The sequence below is a fragment of the Castor canadensis genome, chromosome 15, assembly GCF_047511655.1.
Source record: "Castor canadensis chromosome 15, mCasCan1.hap1v2, whole genome shotgun sequence".
NCBI classification, from domain to species: domain Eukaryota; kingdom Metazoa; phylum Chordata; class Mammalia; order Rodentia; family Castoridae; genus Castor; species Castor canadensis.
Genome location: NC_133400.1, coordinates 79,245,689 through 79,266,296, shown reverse-complemented (window position 1 = coordinate 79,266,296; position 20,608 = coordinate 79,245,689). Strand labels below are relative to the sequence as shown.

General features: G+C 34.7%; 1 pseudogene; it reads left to right on the top strand.

Moving 5' to 3' along the window:
- The first annotated feature begins 856 nt into the window (after positions 1-856).
- On the top strand, positions 857-1,122 carry LOC109700443 (small ubiquitin-related modifier 2 pseudogene; annotated as a pseudogene).
- The last annotated feature ends 19,486 nt before the right edge of the window (positions 1,123-20,608 follow it).

Genomic DNA, 20,608 nt, shown 5'->3' with positions numbered 1-20,608 from the left:
TCACATCTGAGCAGAATCCTTTATCTGGTATTGCTCTTAATACTTTTTGATTTCCCACAATCATAAAATCTTTGTTTCCCAGCAAACAAGCAAACATTTCACCATCTATAACCTTCATTTCTCTTTGCAGGCCAGAAGCGTCATAACCAGGAAATCAGTTTGATCACAGTGGGTTCCTTCATGTTAGTTATCAAGGAGAATTACAGACTCCAATTACAACCAATAGCCAATCATGAATATAAAAAAGTCTCATCTCCTGCGGAACCCTATTATCTACTCAGTGGGTTTCATATTTTCATTTATCAATGACTTAAGAATTTTTTTCTCCTATTTAATTTTTTGGGCCATCCACTGAATTTACTGGGAAAATAAATGAATAGAAAAGCTTTTAAATCTTACTTGTTCCTTTAGTGTGTATTAGTATTTGAGAAATTCTGAACAAGAGCAGTTAATTGGAAATTTATTAAAATCTCAAAAAGAGCTGAGGATTACAACATAATGGGGTTTCAATTTATTTAGGATTTATACACACCTGACTCCAGATAGTGAAGACAGAAGATAACAATTCAAAAACTGTTGATTAATACTGTACAGTAAATTGGGTAATAAGGCTTTTGGATTTATACAGAGTCAATTGAAATCCTGTTAACTTCTCCAAGCTTTGTCTAAACTATTTACCTCCTCAATGTCTCAGTTTCCTTACTTTTAAAATACTGATTGTGAAATGAAGAGGTTTAGTTGCGATATACTGCATTTGAGGTGCCTCTGGGACATCCAAGTGGAGATGTTCAGAAGCTCAACGCTCAAAGAAAGATCTCGACTGGAGAGGCAGATTTGAGACTCATTAAGCAAACAGATGGAAGAAGTCAAGACTGAGAACAAAGATGACATTAATTTGAAGGTGGCAGGGCAGGATGGTTCTGTAGTGCAGTTTGAGATTAAGAGGCATACACCACTTAGTAAATTAATGAAAGCGTATTGTAAAAGACGTTTGTCAATGAGGTAGGTCAGATTCCAATTTGATGGACAGCCAGTCAATGAAACAGACGCACCTGCACAGTTGGAATGGAAGGTGAAGATACAGTTGATGTGTTCCAGCAGCAGACAGGAGGTGTCTACTAAAAAGGGAAGCTGCTACTTTACTCCAGAGCTTTGTTGTTCTAATAAACCAAGAATACATTCTCAATTAGAAAGCTGCAACTTGGTTCCACCACATCTTGACTATTACAGTATAGCTTATTCTTGCATTTTCTCCTTTCCTCATTCCTTTATTGTACAAAAAGTAACTGGTGTATGTGCACAAGCATACTGCTTTTCTTTTTCTTTCTTTTCTTTTTTACTGAATGGCCAAGTATGTTTTGATAAACATCAAATGGAGATGGAATGGGGAAAAACACTAGTTTTGTGAAAATATCCCCTTTTCATATTAGTGGCATGCTCATTCAACTTTTATCTTTATTTTCTACTAAGTTATTTTGCTTTCACTGTTTTAACAAAAAAAAAAAAACCCAACAGCATAAAAATCCTTGCTTACTTTGCTTGATTGGAGAATTTCAATATTTTCACTTATCATTGTAAAACCAAGGACAATTTTATACATTTTTTTTATGTAGCTGCTACCTGTAGGGCAATCTGTCTTTAAATAGGGGTCAATTACTATTAAGAAAATCGTAGCTAGCTTTCCCTTCACATCAAGCATCTTGTTTAAATAAACTTCTTGTTTAATAAATAAATAAAATGGAGATTGTAGTATACTCTTTATGACATCGGCTTAACCCGGATAGGGTCCTTTCTCTGTGTACAGTGCCTCCTCTTGTGCTCCTTAGATTGAGGTGTTGGCAGCCATGATTTTTTTTCCTGCAACTTTTTTGAGACAAATACAAATTTATTGATTGATGAGCACAATGTGATCTTGGGTGTATGCATACATTGTGAAATGGTTATCACAATCAAGCTGATGAACATATTCATCACCTACACAGTAACCATTATGCGTGGTGACAGTGCTGGAGACACCATCTTAGCAACCTTCTAGTGTACAACAATTAATTATTAATATAGTCATTTTGCTGCATATTAGGCCTCCAGATCTTAGTTTTCTTAAAACTGTCACCCTCCCCACCCCCACATAGACACATACACACAAAGCCCCAGCAACTCTATTCCGCTACTTTAGGGTCCACATACAAGTGGGGTGAATCTTACTAACCTATACTGTAAGAGCTTTTGTAAATGTCACAATGTACCCCCGGTGCAACTATAATATGCTAATAAATAAACAAACAAACAAACAAGCGAGATCATGCAATACTGGTTTTTCTGTGCTTATTTCTATTTTACTTAACGTACTTCCCTCCAGGTTTATCCATAGTGTGTGAATGGCAGGATTTCCTTTTTTTTAAAGACTGAATCACATTCCAGGGGGAGAAAGGAGAATGATGGAGGGAGTAAATACAACTATAATATATCACAAGAACTTTTGTAAATGTCATAATGTACCCCCAGTAAAACAACAATATGATAATAAAAAAGAAAACAAATAAATAAAGGAAAACAAGTGGATCAGTCAACTACTTAAAATAAAGACTGAATCACATTCCATTGTGCATGCGTATATGCATTTCCCTATCTATTTATCTATCGATAGACACTTAGGTTGCTTCCTTATCTTGGTTATTGTGAATAATACGGCAGCTATGTCTCACATTGTATGACTGCTACCTGGAGTGGACGCCTGACCCGAACCTAGATAACCAGATTTCTTCCCTTGAGAAGTTGAAATTTAGATGAAATGTCAATCACCAAGTCTCTGCTTGTAGCTGGAACCAGACAATGATGGAATTGCATGTGCAAGGAAAAGAAGAGAACCAGATAGCGAGCAGAAAAGAAACTAGAATTAGATGTAGAAACAAAAGTTAGTGTGGTTCCAGAAAGTGGGAGAATGACTAATAAAGTAACTGTCTTAGTCTCCAACGGCTTTCTATTTCTTGTTTAACTCAGACGTGAGACCAAATAGATCTTTAGTGAGATAGCAAATTTTAGTAAATTTCCTTTTCTTGTGTAAGGTATTCTAAAGTAAATTTTCCACTAAATGAAAGTAAAATACCCATGTGTACTATAAGGAGAATAACATTTTGATGTGAGGGCAATTGTGAAAGTTAAATGACCTATGTAAAATACTAGCACGCATATTCAATAAATGGCAGTTATTGCTATTATGTTACTTTTCCTTATGAATTAAACAGGAATACATTTGCAATCAAGACAAATATTTTAAAGGAAACCAGTTAACAGAGGAAAACAGTACATTGGTAGAAAATATAATTTATGCTAACATACTTTCTAGAAACAAGTACAAAGTTTTTGCAATGTGTCTTTCTCAGTGGCACTGCTAATGGGTCACAGGGCTCTGATTAAGGTGTACCCATGTGTATATTTGCATGTGAATATACATGTGCAATGTTCATGTGTTTATAGATGAAAATAAGGCATTTTCATCCATTATTGAATTCAGATTCAGATTACACTTATAATGAGGGTAGTGGAAAATCCTCTAATGAAGATTACATTGGCTTTCATTATGTGCTTTTTCTATTTATTAAATTGCCTAAATAAGTGGAAATTACCAGTTATATTCATGAATGCTAAAAGTTTCAACTAAAACTATGTAGCTAGCAGCGGTCCTTAATACTTTGAAATTATGACGGTTGGTCGGTGACAATCTCAGAAAAAATATTCTGGTCTTATCTTTTGGAGAGAGTAGGTTTTATATGTGCAGGAAAAGTAGCAAAAAAAGAGTCTGATTTATAAAAACTTCTAGCTGTTCATTCCAAATCTGTTCTTTCTTTCTTAGGCACATAGATGAATGTTCAGGCATCTGTAAATGGGTGTGGATGTGAAAATTTAGAAATCACATGCTAGATGCTTTCTCTCAGGTGTGGAAGTTAGACCTAAAGATAAGCAAATGCATAAATACATACATGATCACACATCTATCCGTCTATCTATATCAGATATATATGTGTGTGTGTGTGTGTGTGTGTATATATATATATATATATATAGAGAGAGAGAGAGAGAGAGAGAGAGAGAGAGAACATGTTTGTAATTTGTGGGACTGTTTGAGAGAACTGGGGGAGGCAGGAGAGGAAAAGAGAATGATGATGGAGAGAGAATATACAAACATGTATCTGTATATGAAAATTGCCTAACAAAACACACCAAAAGCTGTTAAAAAATGGCAGGAAGGGAAAGAGAGTAATAGAAGGGGTTAATGTGATTAAAGTAAAATATATTCATATCCATGTGTGAAATGCTGCAGTGAAAACCCTTTGAACAGTCAATATAAACTAAAAAGAAAAAAGACAGGAATGCAAAACAGGTCCTATTCAGAGGCAGGCACTAAGTGGAGGGGGGAGGGGGAACAGTGAATATGGTTGATGCACTTGATAAACGTATATGAAAATAGAACAATGAAGCCTGTTGAAATTGCTTTAAGAAGTGGCGGGGGGATGAGGGAGAATGATGGGGGGGAACTAAGCACATATGGAACTGTCACAATGAACCCTCCTGTGCAATTAATATATGCAAATAAAAATGTTAAAAAAGAAAAAACTCCAAAAGAAATCATCCTGAAGGCAGAGGATCATAAGATGAAAGAGTGAAAATCCTAAAATTGTTGCTGCCTACAGTAAGCTGCCTACTGGTCAGAACCACCTACTGTTGACTTTTGAAAGATTCAGAAATAAACATCATTTGAGCCATTATGCATCTTGAGATTTGTTGAATATGTATCCTGGCTTGACTCTAAACTGAATATTTGACATTTGAATTTATTTGGTTTTTTGATAAAATTTTCTGATAATGTGTTTGATAAATTTCAGGAGACTCCTCAAATGCAAAGGGAAAAGGAATGAGAATTCCACCTGATCATAATCAATGAAATTAAATACATGGACAAATACTCTCTTTTGGAGTTTGCATCAGTGAAGGCACAAAAATATATCCAGCATATCTTTATTATTACAATACATGAATACTAAAATGTCAATAATATCTACAGAGTTCTTAGGAAATGACCAGTACTGAGCCAAATGTATTTTTATAGTTCTTCAAGATATTGTTACTAACGTATTTTGACAATACTTCTTTTTTTTGCAGGGGGATGACATTAAATGTCAAAATGCCTTTAATGTTCAAGAAAACAACACAGTAATTGTTAGACACTAATTGCTTTGATTTTTGATGTAGAGTTTCACAATCCTCACCATTTCATAGGTTTATGTACTTCTATTCTTTTTTGTTCCTAACTAAGTTGGTTTTATTTTTTTTTTTTCATTTTTATTATTGTTGTATTGGGGTACATTGTGACATTTACAAATGTTCTTACAATATATCATAGTCGAATTCACTCCCTCTATCATTCTTCTTTATCCCTCACCCTTCCCCTCCATACCTGGAATAGTTTCAATAGGTCTTTAGATGTTTTAAAAGCAACCTTGAATATATTAGTTTTGCCTCCCTCAAATGGTAATGTTTGAAAGGTCCCACCATTCAAATATACCTTTGAAACCAGCTGTGATTAATTTATTTGAAAAAACTTCAATCAAGTATAGGTTAAAAAAATAGAAAGCTACATTACACTGGAACAAAAGTAAGGTAGGGGAAATGCAGGGTAAGTACTAAATATTGCTCCACCCCACCCCCCCCAAAAAACGGAAGACAGCCATTTATATGCCTCAGAATAAAAAATCATAAGATACTTTTTCTTCCTTAATTTCAGAGAAGTCTCTTCAAATATGTAATTTTGAATTTATTTCATTAGAAGCAACGTTTACATATCACCAGCTTTTAAGATTTCCTTGCTGATGCATCTTTACTCTACATTCTAAAAGATATAAAAATAATATGTGTGAGATAATAATATCAATGACTATATGTATTGAGATCTTATGTTTTTACCACTGTACTTTCTAGTTTACATGGTTAATTTAATCTTCCCCACATTTCTACAGGCAGTAAGTTTTATAAAACATTTTTATTAGTATATGATAGTTAGACAGGAAATATATTGTACCCTGGTTTGGTTCATCCCTTCCTTTATTCTCCCTCTCCCCCTAGTCCACTTCTTAAAGTGATTTTGACAATTTTCAGTGTTCCATATTCATACGTGTAGAAATGCATCAACCATAATCACAATCCTTTAACCTCTTCATTTACCCTCTCCCTCCTGCTAGTACCCTCCCTTTAACATGACCTGTTTTATATTCCTGTCTTTCATTGTTTTAGTGTCTGTTCATTGATTAGTGGGGCTTTTGCCTTGGTGTTTTAACTGAAAAAATTGTACTTTAACCAGTCAACCCCTCTATCCTCTTCCTTTTTTCCGCCTACTCTGTATTGTTCAACAGTTTGTACCTTTTTCCTACACAGGTGTGATATATTCCAATTTTATTCACTCTCTATCATTCTTTTCATCCTTAGTCTCCTCTAACAGTTCTACTTTTTTGGAAAGGTGTTCTGTATATATATGTGTATATATGATAATGCTTGTATTTGAATCTGTCTTCCATGTATGAGAGAAAACAGGTGACCTTTGTCTTTCTGAACCTGGCTTACTTCACTTAACACAATGTTCTTCAGTTCCATGACATAATTTCATTCTTCTTAATGGCTGAAGAATATTCCTTTGTTAATAATAGCTGTCCAGCTCCAGGAGGCACCACTGTTATGTACTGGTCTATGTGAATGGTATTTCCCACAGTCGTGTAGTGCAGTCTCCGCAGCTGCATGTGGTGGCCTTGATTATTGTTCTTGGCATATTACAGATCAGAGAGAAGGGAGAAAGAAGAAAAATCTTAAGTCAAATATGTGCCAGAGACTCTGTTGAGGAGGTAAGATTAAAACCAATTCAGTTTTTAAAGACTTATGTTGCTAAGTATTAAAATAATGAAATTAAAATGTGTAAATCTATGAACACTGGCTATTCCTGAGTATCTGCCTTTAAGTGGATGCTAAAACCTTCAACAGCAAATAAGCAGCTATAGTTAGGGGCATCTCTTCTGGGTGTCCATAATCCTCTGGGCAATTTCTATTATCACATTACTAAATTTTATTGCAATTCCTTAACATTTTTGTGCTACTTCTAGGATCTGAAGATTAACTATCCATGTTTGTATTCCTGGCAACTAGCATATAATAAATATTTCATTGTTATTTGGAGAATTAAGGAAAATAACATTAGTTTTAGTATGAAAATACATGCTGGATTTCAAAATTGTTGTTTTGCAGTGCTGGGGATTGAATTCAGAGTCATATACTTGCTAGGCAAGTGCTGTAACACTTAAGCCAGTCCCCAGTGCTTTTGCTTTTAGAATCTATCCGTTTCTCATATAGTTCTCATCCTAACCCCACTTCCTGAGTAGCCTGATTATAGGCACATACCAGCAATAACCAAGCCTCACCTTAAAATGGTTTTCTATTAATCACATTTGAGAAACAAAATGTCAACACATTTAAGAAGGTGAACTGAAAGGAAATGGAGGAAAATTACTTTAACAGAGAGTAGCAGTTTTCTACAACAATTTCTTTAGCATGAAATCCTAGGAGTTGAAATACATATGATTATTTGGCAAAAATTAATATCATATATCTCACATTAAGACAAATTTAACAGAAAAAGCCATTGTGTTCTCTTATTATAGCTCTTATTATTCATTTCCTCAAGTTTGGGATAGTTGGAGTACTTAGATTATTTAATATTGAAGACAAAACCTTTATTTACAGAGTACAGCCAACTGCTTCCAAAAGCTTTAAAAGCAATTTAAAGAAATAATTAACTTTATCTAAAATTCTCCCAAGAGCCATCTCTTCTAAAATGTCCTTTTTCTCCCTTTATCTTAGACAAAATATTCTCCCCTGGTTCATTGATTCAGGAGAGTGAAGAAAACAACTTTAGAGGTGAAGACAGCAAACATGTGAGAGCAGTTATCTCTGAGACCTACCTAGCTGTCAAGCAGGTACAGTCACTGCAAGGGAAGAAAGTTAAGATCAGTAATTCAAGGGATCTGATATAGAGTTGAAACACTGGAACTTCAAGAATGTGACAGCTTTGGGGCGGGAGTTGAGGCTCAGTGGTACAATACTTGCTGTAGCATGTGCAAGGCTTTGGGTTCAATCCCCCAAACAGCAACAATAGTAGCAATAACAACAGCAGCAGCAGCAGCTTTAAGCTGTGACACTGTAGTATATGAAAAATGAAATGAGAATGTGATCATTGTCTCTTCAGGAATATGCCTTACAAGTGTTTTAGGAAATACAGACGCAGTGGTTGGTGTCAAAAGCAGCTTTTTGTTTTGCTAATCATTAAACCAAGGTGTTTTGTAAACTCAGGAGTCTCAGAGATTGGCAGGTCATACCTCTAAGTGTCTTATGTTATGCACACACTTTTACTGTCTAAGGAAATAGAACTATAAATCAAATTTGTCAGTTGTAAGGGCTTTGTGTGTTTTTGTGTCCTGCTTTGAAATGATATCAAATGTTGAGTGCTCGCAAAATGCTAGTAGGTGTGTGGCTCAACCAGGAAATGTTACAAAACTAAAAGGTCAGAATTCATTGTCTCCAACATGTGTTATGGAGAAGAAAGGAAAACATCCATAGGCTACATAGCACAAGGTGGGTGAAAAGTCCTGTTTAAGGATGTGTTTGAAGTAGGGCTCACCATTCCTGAAATGGAGTGAAGGTGGAGGAAACATAAAAACTGATGGTATTAGTAATAACCTCAGAATGCCTGTGACAAAAATGACCCTGGAAACATGCAGAAGTCAGAGGCTTTGGAAGCCTCAGGGCTCTGTTGTTTGATTCACTGCAGTAAATTTGTTGGATGATATTGTGGATGAGGAACCCTGCTGACTTCCACCTCACCTGATTTCCTAATGTGCATCCTGAGGCCACCTAGGCTGTTTAAAAGGCTGGCTAGAAATGAGTTATCATAATAAGAATTTTGTGAAGTGTTTTCAGACTGTATTTCCTGACAATCCAAAATAGTCCTCCTTTGTTGACTTGCAAATATACCAAGCACAGCAGAAACACTGAGAAATTATTCCCAGAAACCAATAAATGGCTGAGTTGAGGGTTTTATATATATATAGTTGTTTTTCATTCAGAATGAGAAGGGAATCAATCATGTTGGTTAAGAAGAAAGTTTGTTTCTTGAAATTCATTCCTATATTTGGGGATTGTTGATTTAGGGTAAAGGCTCATAATCTCATCCATTTCCCCTTAGTGATTCCTTGTGAAGAGGTATATATATGGGGAAATTATTATATTACGTATGCAAAGTATAAACTATTTGCTGTATTGGCTATATAAACTGGTTCAAGTTATTTTCTCTTTGGAAGTCTCAATTTTCTAGTCTATGAAAAGAGGATAAAATGTTGGTGACATCAAAGAAGCTAATGAAAATAATAACTAAAGAAAAGTTAGTAACAGTTTAATACAAATCTTCATAACTATTTTCTGCTTAATGTCTGATAATTTTGGTTTTGGTCAATTATAAGCAGCTAATTCCTTACATGATATCAACTATGGCAATAAAATATGCTGCCATCATCTTTAACAAATGCCCATTAACACTCAGTGATACTCAATTTTTGTGAGTAAAAATATAAAGCAGGCTTTTAGGGAAATTCTCTAATTATAAAACAAACATATATATCCAAAGACATTTATTAACTAAAACTAAAGGGTTTGAGAATTTTCAGACATTATCATTTATTTAGAAACTGTGGGATTTTAGTAGTCTCTTTAAAAAAAAAAAAAAGGAAAGACAGACAAAAAATAAGAAGCAAAAAACTATTTCTCTAAGTTTCCCTAGATGCAATCAAAATGTTAATAATAGTTTGGGGCATGTATAGACAATGCAGCTATTCACTGTTCTCACTGTGTCATAATAGAGGTGGGAGAAATATTTTATAAACAGAAAAAATAAGTATTGATACCTCCTCTTGAGTGAGCTGACATTCGAGTTATAATTAAGACCAGTGCTGTTTTTCACACAGTGAATTATTTTTCAGAACCTTGTGAGAGCTATAATTACTTTAGCACCTTTAATGTCTAACTTTCATTCTACCTAGAAATATTTTGACAAACTGACAATAGTTAAATATGCTAAAATAGTTGAATGATAGGTAGATTTTACCTTTAAAACAGTGACTATATTAATTTATGAAGACAATCTGTGGAGTGCATTTCTTAGCATGAAGTAAAAAAGAGGAGAGATTAAATATGCCCATTCCCCAAAAAGAAACTGGCACTGGAGTACACCAGACAAGTATTGGAACTGACCACTAGCCTTCTGATTATGAGTCTTTTCTAGAGAAGTGCATATTCAGAACACAAAATCCATTCACTGTGGGGACAAAACAGGTTCAAAATCCAGACAAGTCCCTTGATGAATTTTACCCTCTTGTAGGACTATATACTAATGTCCTCTTGAATCTCAGAGAGGCAGAGACTTTAAAATCTGAACTTTAAGCTTTTAACTAAGTTATATGACACACAACCACTGAATCCTGTTCATAAAACACTAATTTCAAAGAACCTGGGTGACTCTATGCATTGCCATTCAAACTGGATACCTCTGAGAATGAACAGGGATAAAGTTTCCATAAGCCATTGACTTCGTGATGTAAACTGGAAGAAGGCACACTCTTTACAGATATTTTCTACTTGGTGGCCAACCATTCCCTTGTCACTAGAACTACTATGGTGCTGCTCATATAAGAAAATTTCATGATTATTAAAAGAGCAAATTGGATGAGTATCCATCCTAGAAAGCTAAAGAGCTTGAAGCTCTTTGGGCTAAGTTGTTAAAATAGCACTATATTTACCCAAAGATTAGTAGGCCCACAAAGATTACTATTAGGTAAAGTCTTAATAACTATTTCTAAGACTTCATACACGAGCAAACATTTCATTTCACATATTTGATGGAAAATTAAACAAGGCATTGTCTTAATTTAAATGAGAAAGACAAATAAGAATACTGGGTCCTATACATTATATTTTGACTTAATACAAAGAGAGATAATGCCCCAAAGACATTTTTAAAAGGTAATGTGTATAGAAGAATTCTTTCTGGAATTAATGAATTTCATGTGTAGTAACTAGTTTTGTGGAAAAAACTTTAAACGTTACTTACAGCATATTTCTCAGTGATCACCAGGAATGCATACTAAGGAGCTTCAGGGTATGAGAGAAGGATCATTGAATTTGGAGTCAGAAATACTTTTTTAGTTTTATCACTTAGTAGACTAGTGACATAGAAAAAGTCACTTCTAGCAAATATGGTTTGTGCTCATTCAACATCTATTCCTCCCTTCCTCCTTCCCAACAGAACCCTGAGTTTGCTCAGGTGCACATCTGTCCCCTTTGGAGACAATGTGTACCAGGGGTAGGACTAAACCTAAAGGTTATACCCTCAATCTCTTTGTCAATGATTGGGTTCAGGAATGGACACACAACCAATCTGAACCAACAAGAAAACAAGGGAAGGTTTGCTGGGGGTTTGAGAGAAGTTCTTCTTCCTTCTTCTAGGGTGATCCAAAAGAATGCTTGCCCCTTCTCTGGATATGTGCAGAGATATAGAGTTGAGTCCTGCCTGAGCTACATTTACTCAAGTCAGTCTTAGGATGACGTTAACACACAAAGGTAAACTGGATTGAGTTGCTCGTAGGGAAATGAAGCCAGATGCTGGGAATTAAGGCAACTGTTAATCTGCCCTGTCAGTGAACTTCTAGATCTGTAGGCCAAGAATTCTGAAGTTTAAGCCACATTGAGGGGCATTTTGATATTTGCAGCTAAAAGCATTTTTTCATCTGTGAAAATCAGATGGATAGCTACCTTATAATCTTGCAATAATTTATGATAATACATGTAAAGTATTACCTACAGTGCTTGGCACAATTGAAGCTTTTAATAAGTGACACCAGACTTGGTTGGTTGTCTGCACATTTTGTACTTGTTATTAACTTTGCTAACAATTAACATAGACAAATCCTTAACAGCCTTGATTGTTGATTGCTTGCATTTCCATAACAAATGAGACTGGTGGTATTAGCTTCCAAAGAACATATCATAATAGCTGAGATAAGATTTTAAATCTTTTTGAGATATTCAAAACACAAGGAAAAAAAATACTAATGCTACAATATTTTCTTGGCTATCACCCACTTACACACATACACACAAACACCCTTAAAAGCTTAGAAGAAACATTAATTTTTCATATTAAAAAAGACAAGCCAGGCATGGTAACTCTTACCTGTAATCCCAGCTATTTGGGAGACAGAGATTAGGAGTATCACAGTTTGAGTTCAGCCTGGGCAAGAAGTTAGCAACACCCCCATCTCAGCCAATAAGTCAGGCATGGTAATGCACACCTGTGGCTCAGCTATGGAGAAGGCCATAGGTAACAGCAGCACAGTCCAGGCCAACCCAAAACAAAAACACAAGACTCTATCTAAAACTAAACTGAAACAAAAAGAATTGGAGGTGTGGCACAAGGCCATAAGTTAAACATCAATACCATTAAAAAAACAAAAGCAAAAACAAAAACAAAACCCTACAAGGCTATAATCTATTAGATACTTTCAAAATTAAAATTAAGATATAACCAATAGATTATAATAAAATTTTATAATATAAGCTTGAATGTTCATTTCTTAACTTAGAGAATTTAAAACCTGTGAGATATCAAAAAGAATAAGACAATAAAAATATAAGAATCCAATTTTGCTGTGATGATAGTAAAATTCTAACTGTAAAACTTTTGGAAAGTTAATTTTTCCAAATAAACAACATTAATAATGTAAAACGCAAGATTAATCTCATAGGTATATAATTTGAATTTGAAACTTGGCTCTGACACTATGTACTATTACCCTTGGGAAGTTTCTCAGCCTCAGTTTTCTCACTTATAAAATGGAGATGATACAAATCTATTTCATGAGGAGACAGAACTATCTCAGATAAAAAATACCCACCACATTTCAGTACTTCCATGAACCTGAAATAAAACCTCAACATGCAGCTACAAGAAAAGAAAGGTAATTTGGTAAGCAGAGGAGGGTACCAGTTTAAAAAAACAAAAAACAAAAACAAAAAACAGGACAAGGGAAATCAAGAAATATTTAACTTTAGATGCGTTAAAGAAATAAAGGGGAAAAAAATCACTCCAGTGGAGCCCAGAGCAGCTCCATAGGCTTACTGGAATGGTGTATAGTGCCCAGCAGGTTGGGGGAAGCCAGCAAAGATCATTGCAAATGACCAGGGGCTAATCAACTAATCTGAGTGGAGTCTGTGTCTCCTGCCCAGGGAAAAACCCCTCAGGCATGGCCAAATGCTTAACTGAGCACAATGTGACAATCATATCTGCAGACAAGCAGGAGTTATGTGGTACTCTGAGTCACCTGCCTGAGGCAAGGAGTAGGCCCAGTGATCAGCTGCAGTAGGGGACAGAATTACAAAGCATGCCCAGTGATCAGCTGCAGTAGGGGACAGAATTACAAAGCATGCCCAGTGATCAGCTGCAGTAGGGGACAGAATTACAAAGCATGCCCTGTGATCAGCTGCAGTAGGGGACAGAATTACAAAGCATGCCCTGTGATCAGCTGCAGTAGGGGACAGAATTACAAAGCATGCCCTGACCATTAGGAGGACCATTAGTGGGAGACCACTTGCTCCCAGTAACTCCCACACACCCCTGGAATAGCTCTAACCCTACCAGAGCTGCAGAGGGTCATAGCAGCCTCACCCTTGGAGCAACCCCATTCAGTGGATCCCTACAACTCCACAGAACCTGCCATGCCCCCATCAACCATCCAGTCACTGCCTCTGGGCCAAAGCCTAAACCAATAAATGACCACTATAATCAGGAGGCACCCAGAGTAGAATTTCAGGTAATACTGGGCCCAGAGGGCAACCTGAGAGTGAACACACTGGGATAGAACACCAAGGCCAGAGATGGGATAAGAACACTTGCTGCATTTACTGAGCACAACTGATAGACACTCTTCTCTTGAACAAGAAAGAATTACCAAATTTCATTTTGTATTTTAAACGTTTCAAATTTAATTTTATTTTACTTTTCATTATTCTTAATTTTTATCATTTTTTATTGTCTTTCACTTGTATTAAGAACACTATTAGTTCTTATACCCTCATCCCATATACTTCACGAACTTTTCCACATCTTCCCTTCTCCTCTCCAGTTTACTTGTCCATTCTTAACTACTATGCCTTCAATATTTATAAAATCCTAGCATATTGTATAAGAATCTTAGTTACTATAGTATATAACCTTAAAAGGGGTGTGAAACCTTCAACCAATGACTTGGCCTTAGGTGCATAAATCTCAAGGTAGAAACATAAGTAAAATGAAAAAACAAGGCAATGTGACTCCTTAAAAAAGTAACAACCACAAAATAAAGGACTTGAGTTAAAGTGAGGTGGATGAACTCTCAAACAATGAACCCAAATGACAATAAGAATGATCAACAAAATTAAAGAGGATATATACAAATACCTGACTGAATTCAAAACGAACACAAATCAACAGCTGGTGAAATAAGGAAGACAATGAAGAATATGAAAGGCAGACTTATAATAAAGATGCAGAAATCCTGAAAAAGAATCAAACTGAAATTGTGGAAATGAAAAATTTAATAACTCAAATACAAAAATCTCAGTTGAAATTCTCATAAATAAAATGGATCAAGGTGAAGACAGAATATCACAGCTTGAAGAAAAGATAGAAGAATTAGAATACTCAGAGAAAGACAACTGACAATAATAAGAAAGCATAAATAGACATATAAGAACCCTGTGACATCATTAAAAGGTCAAACTTACAAATTATGGGCATGGAAGAAGGAGAAGAGGTACAAACTGTAGGCACAGATAGTTGTTTGCCAAAATAATAGCAGAAAACTTCCCCAATCTTAACAAAGAGAGTATCATCCAAGTATGGGAGGGTTTTCAAACACAAGTAGGCAAGAAGAGAAACACTGCTAGTTAAAACACTAGATATACAGAACAAAGAAAGAATACTGAAAACTGTGAGAGAAGCAACAAATCACTTATAACAGAAAACCCATCAGAATAATGGCAGATTGTTCAAAAGAAACCCTAAAAGCAAGGAGGGCATGGAATGATATATTTCAAGCAATGAAAGAAAATAACTTGTTAACCTAGGTTACTATACACAGCAAAATTCTTCTTCGTAATTTAAGAAGAAAAACCTTCCCCAATAAACAAGAACTAAAGGAATTCATGACCACCAAACCAGCACTGTAGAAGATATATGAAGAATTCTATACACAGAAGAGGAAGTTAAACACAAACAGGAAAATGTAGGAAAGAACAAATCCCATTAGAGGCATATATTAGCAAATTAGGATTAGGAAAGAAACAAACATACTCCCCTCCCCCCAAAAAAAACCCTCAACAAAATGTCAGGAAAAAAGTACATATCTTTCAATATTAACATTAAATGTTAATGGTTTCAATTCTCCAGTCAAAAGACAGAGAATGACAGGTTGGACTAAAAAGCAGAGCCTCTGGGATACAACAAAGGCAGTGCTAAGAGGAAATTTCATTGCTATGAGTACCTATATCAAAAACTCAGAGAGATATCAAATAAATACAAATGATACACCTGAAGCTACTAGAAAAGTAAAAATAACTCTAACCCCAAATTATTAGGAATGGCTTAATTGGAATTTACTTCATTTTGAAGTGGATGAAAACTAAAACATGACTTATCAAAATTTATAGGAAATACCTAAAAGCATTTAGAGAAAAATATTGTGCTAAATCCCATGATAAAAACAACCATAAAAATAAAAGCAAAAAAATTTGAAAGAAAAGAGAACAGACATAATGAATATGAGAGACCCAAGTGGAGACCAAAAACTGTTTTTTTGAGTTGATCAATATAATGATAAACCTTGAGCCAGATAGATTAGGGGGAAAAGAGAGAAAAGACACAAAATTAAAATCTTTCCTTACAAAACATTGTAGGTGAAATAAATGCTTTCTCTGGTGAATTTTATCAATGTTTAGGGAAAAAAAAGACAAAACTTACACATTAGCAAACAAACAAAAACAACAGCAAGTAACACAAAACTTTGACAAAGATTGGAATACTATCTTATTCATGACTTGTTACAAAGCTATGTTAATCAAAATCACATAATGAAAAAAAATAGACAAATTTAGATAGATTCCACAAATAAATAAGTCTATCTGTAAGTCAATTGATTTTCAATCTTGGTACCAAGGAATATAATGGGGGGAAATCACTTCAACAACTTTTACTTGAACATTTGGGTAGACATATGCAAAATATTAGCTTTTACCTTACCTCACACCCTAATGCACAAAAAATAATTAAGTCAAAATGGCTAATAGACTTAAAAAGAGCAGAGTCAAAATATAAATATTTCTTCTAGGTGAAAACAAAGAAGAGCTCAGTAGCCTTGGATTTGGAAAAGATTTCTTAAATTCGATATAAAAAGCACAAACTATAAAAACTCTAACAATCAATAAAGTAGACTTCAGTAAAATTAAAAATGTTTGCTGTGCAATAGACCTTATTAAGAAAATGGAGCCCAGATACCATAGGTCTGCCTGTAATACTGCTTGTGAAGTGGAGATCAAGAAGATTATGGTTTGTGACGAGTCAGGGCAAAGTCACTAGACCCCAACTCAACCAACAAAAGTGAGGCATGGTGGTGCATACCTGTCATTCTCAATACATGTAAAGCTCTAATAGGAGGATCATTGTCCAGGCTGGCCCCAACACATAAATGCAAGACCAAATCTCAAAAATACTAAGGCAAAAGGACTGGGGGCATGGTTCAAATGGTAGAGTACCTGTCTAACAAGCACAAGTCCCTGAATTCAAATCCCAGTACTGGAAAACAAAAGAAAAACAAAACAAACAAACAAACAAAAAAGTAAGAAAATGAAAAGGCAAAAAGCTGGGCATGCTGTAATCACAGCATTTCAGACGCTAAAGAAGGAAGGAGCATTCTACAACAGCCTGGGCTCATAGCAAGACTGTCTAAAAAAAAGGAAATGAAGAGGTACTAGGATATATAAAAATTTCTTGTAACTCAATTTTAGGAAGAAAACCCATTTTATTTGAACAGACATTTTACCAAAGAAGATATAAGGAAGGCAAATAAACACATGAAAAGTAATCATAGGGAAATGCAAATTAAAATCACAATGAAATATAACTATATACTCAATGGGATGTCTAAAATTAAGACCCATAGCATCAAATTTTGCTAAGGATGAGAGGTAACTGTGATTGCAATTCACTGCTGATAGGAGTATGAGATAGTACAACTACTATGAAAAACAGTTTTGTAGTTTTTTAAAATGCTAGGCATACATTGACCAGGTGTCCTAGCCATTTCAGTACTGGATATTTTCCCCAAGGAAATGGAAATATACATTCACACAAATGTTCACTGTTCACACATGAATGTTCACAGTAATTTTGTTTGTAATAGCCCAAACTGGAGACAATTAAAATATACATAAACAGGTGAATGAAAAAATAAATTATGGTAGATACATATAACAGCATTTTACTCAGCAAATAAGGAAATGAACTATTTATACACAAACAACATGGATGGCTCTTCATATTATGCTGAGCAAAAGAGCAAGACAAAAAATGAATGTGCACAGTCTGATTACATTTATACAAAGTTCTAAAAAATGTAAACAGTCTAAAGTGTAAAAATGTAAACCTAGTCTATAGAAAAGTGAATCAGAGATTTTTTGGAAACTAGGAAGGAATGGATGAGAAGGAGTAAGAAGGCATAATTGGTTACAAAGTGGCACAAGGTAACATTTGGATAATGGATGTGCACATTTTCTTGATTATGAAGACAGCTTCACTTGTGGTATACATATCTTTTCAAATCGTGTACTTTACATATGTGCAGCTATATCGAATGATGTTGATTTCCATTTTCATTTTATACTTGCATGATGGAAAAATTATGGCTTCATCGTCAAACAGGTGAGTTTTAATGATAGCTCTGTTATTAGAATGCAGCCTTAACATGTGTTGCTTATAGTTTTGAGTCTTGACTTCTGTGTTTGTTTATGTGATAGTAAGAATACTTTATGTGAGATAAGAATATATGTGTCAATGGCTTGCTGTATTACACACGATGACATATACATTATATTATCCCTAAATCAACTCCCAGTATCCTCTCTTTATGGGCATCCTACTTGTAGGTGACATATCCCCTTAGATATATATGCATGTATTTGTGGATATGCTTCAAAGTAATTAAATTACTTTGTACTATAGCTCTTATTTTCTCCTTTATGCTAAATTTTAAATATCTACCCTGTTGTTTTCTATATATTCAGTAAATTGCTTCTCTCACAACTATGTTATTTTCTATATTGTGTATCCAACAAAGCTAACTCATCAACTCCTTAAGAGATGGGCACTTGGATGTACACTTGTCTAATATAACAAAAATAATAAAATAAATAATTTAGAACTTGTTGGATTCCTATTTTTGCTCATTTTTTGAATTGGGTTTTCTTTTACTTATTGATTTGCAGTTCCTTGAAATATCTATTCATGCTATAAATTTTATACATTCTAAAAGTTATTCCAATCTGCCATCATCTTATGATTAGAAATCTTTCATTTTTAATATAGTCATCATTTTCTTAGGCTAGTTCCTTAAAAATTATTATTGGGTCATGTTTTAGAAGTACAATTCCTTACCTACATCTTAGACTAACTCTCTTACATTTTCTTCTATTAGCTTTGTACTTTTCCTTTTTCATCCACTTCTAATCTATCTGGAGTCTAACTTTTTACCTGGTGCAATGCAGGCATTTATTTTTTCTTATGTAATAAGCCATGTTCTAATATTCTGCTGAAAAGTTTTTCCTGGCTTCATGTTAGTGACACATCTTCATAACATAGCACCTACTTTTTATATAAAATGAAGAATGTTCCTGGGAGAATGATGACCAGAACAACAAAAGTAAAAAGAAATATTCATGCTGGGGAGGATAATAGTGAAAATACTGAGTATGAAGTCAGCTTTCTGAAACTACATGCAAATAGGAAACGTTAAACACTACTAAACAAAAAAAGAGCCAGTCATGGTGGCACCTACCTATAATCTAACACTCAAGAAACTGAGATAAGAGGGTCATGAGTTAAGTTCAGCCGGGGCTACATAGTAAGACACTATCTCAAAAAAACAAGACAAAAAAATCTAGTGATTCCAAATGGATTTTTGGAATAAGTATAAAGAAAGAAGTAGTCTTATTAGGTCAAGTGCCCCAGATATCAAGTAAATTTCTGCAAGGCCTTCAATTTAGTGGAATAATAATATGTTTCCATATAATGTTACATGAATCAAATATTTGTCATGTCATAATTATATTATATCACATCCAAACTACACTCCTGCAATAGCTGTTTAGGATGTTAGTGGACCTGTTATCCACAAGTTTTCAATTTTCCAAAAGCTTCCTGAAATGCATAGAATGATTTAAAGGACTTGATATGATACAGCATTTAACTGGTAAATTTTTTGTAAGCAAGAAAAAATCTGAGCAAAATAGGTCTGATTTATGGCCTAATTCAGTATTCTATCTACATAGAAAATCGTCAAAAAATGTCCTTGACTACCTGGCTGAGAGCCTACACATTTACTGAGTTGGAATTTACATGCAGAGGGAAATCTTCTTTCATTAAGTCATGATCTGTTTTTTTGCCTTTTGTCTGGAGGGAAAAACATCAGCGTCTTTAAGGACTGTTACATTGTGTACAAATTAACTATTCAATTTTCCATGGAGTCCTTTTCAGGAAACACACAGCACCATAGACTATGGACTTGAATGTTTCTTCTTTACCCTTGGTTTGAGCTGAAAATTATTTTGGAATCTTGTTATTCTGTTATATTTCCAAAGATGCCAAACAACAATAGAAAATAAAATCAACCAAGCCCGTATTGCCCTTAGAATTTCGTAGTGTATGGTGATATGAGCTGCATCCTAAAGGTCTCCTGTTATGCAGCACCAATTCTCAGACGTCCCGTTTTTCAATGCTCATGGATATACTTGAATTTAAGAACAAAACATCAAACTTGATCCATATAACAACATTCTCTTGTTATACACAGAGATTCCTTGAGAGTGTTCCCATCAGACTTGTTGGTAGTTAATCTACAAGTGTCTGAGAAGAGTTCATAGTCTTTGTTTTTGATCTTGATGAAAAGTTTGCAATAATACACCATTACAGAACAAAAAGGACTGTGGCTTATGTTTCATAATTTACATAGTTGATATGCTGTATTGTCAAAATTCATGTTCCATTATATTTCAGAAAGTTTTAAGTAATGTTCTGCTTTGGAACAAAAGGACATTATTGGCACATCACAATGAAACAAGTAGGTCTTTTTCTACCAGGAAGGAAATTTACCATGTGAATTAAGCTCCTGTGCCTCCTCCCACTCCTTTGGTTCTCCACAACACACAAACTCCTCTA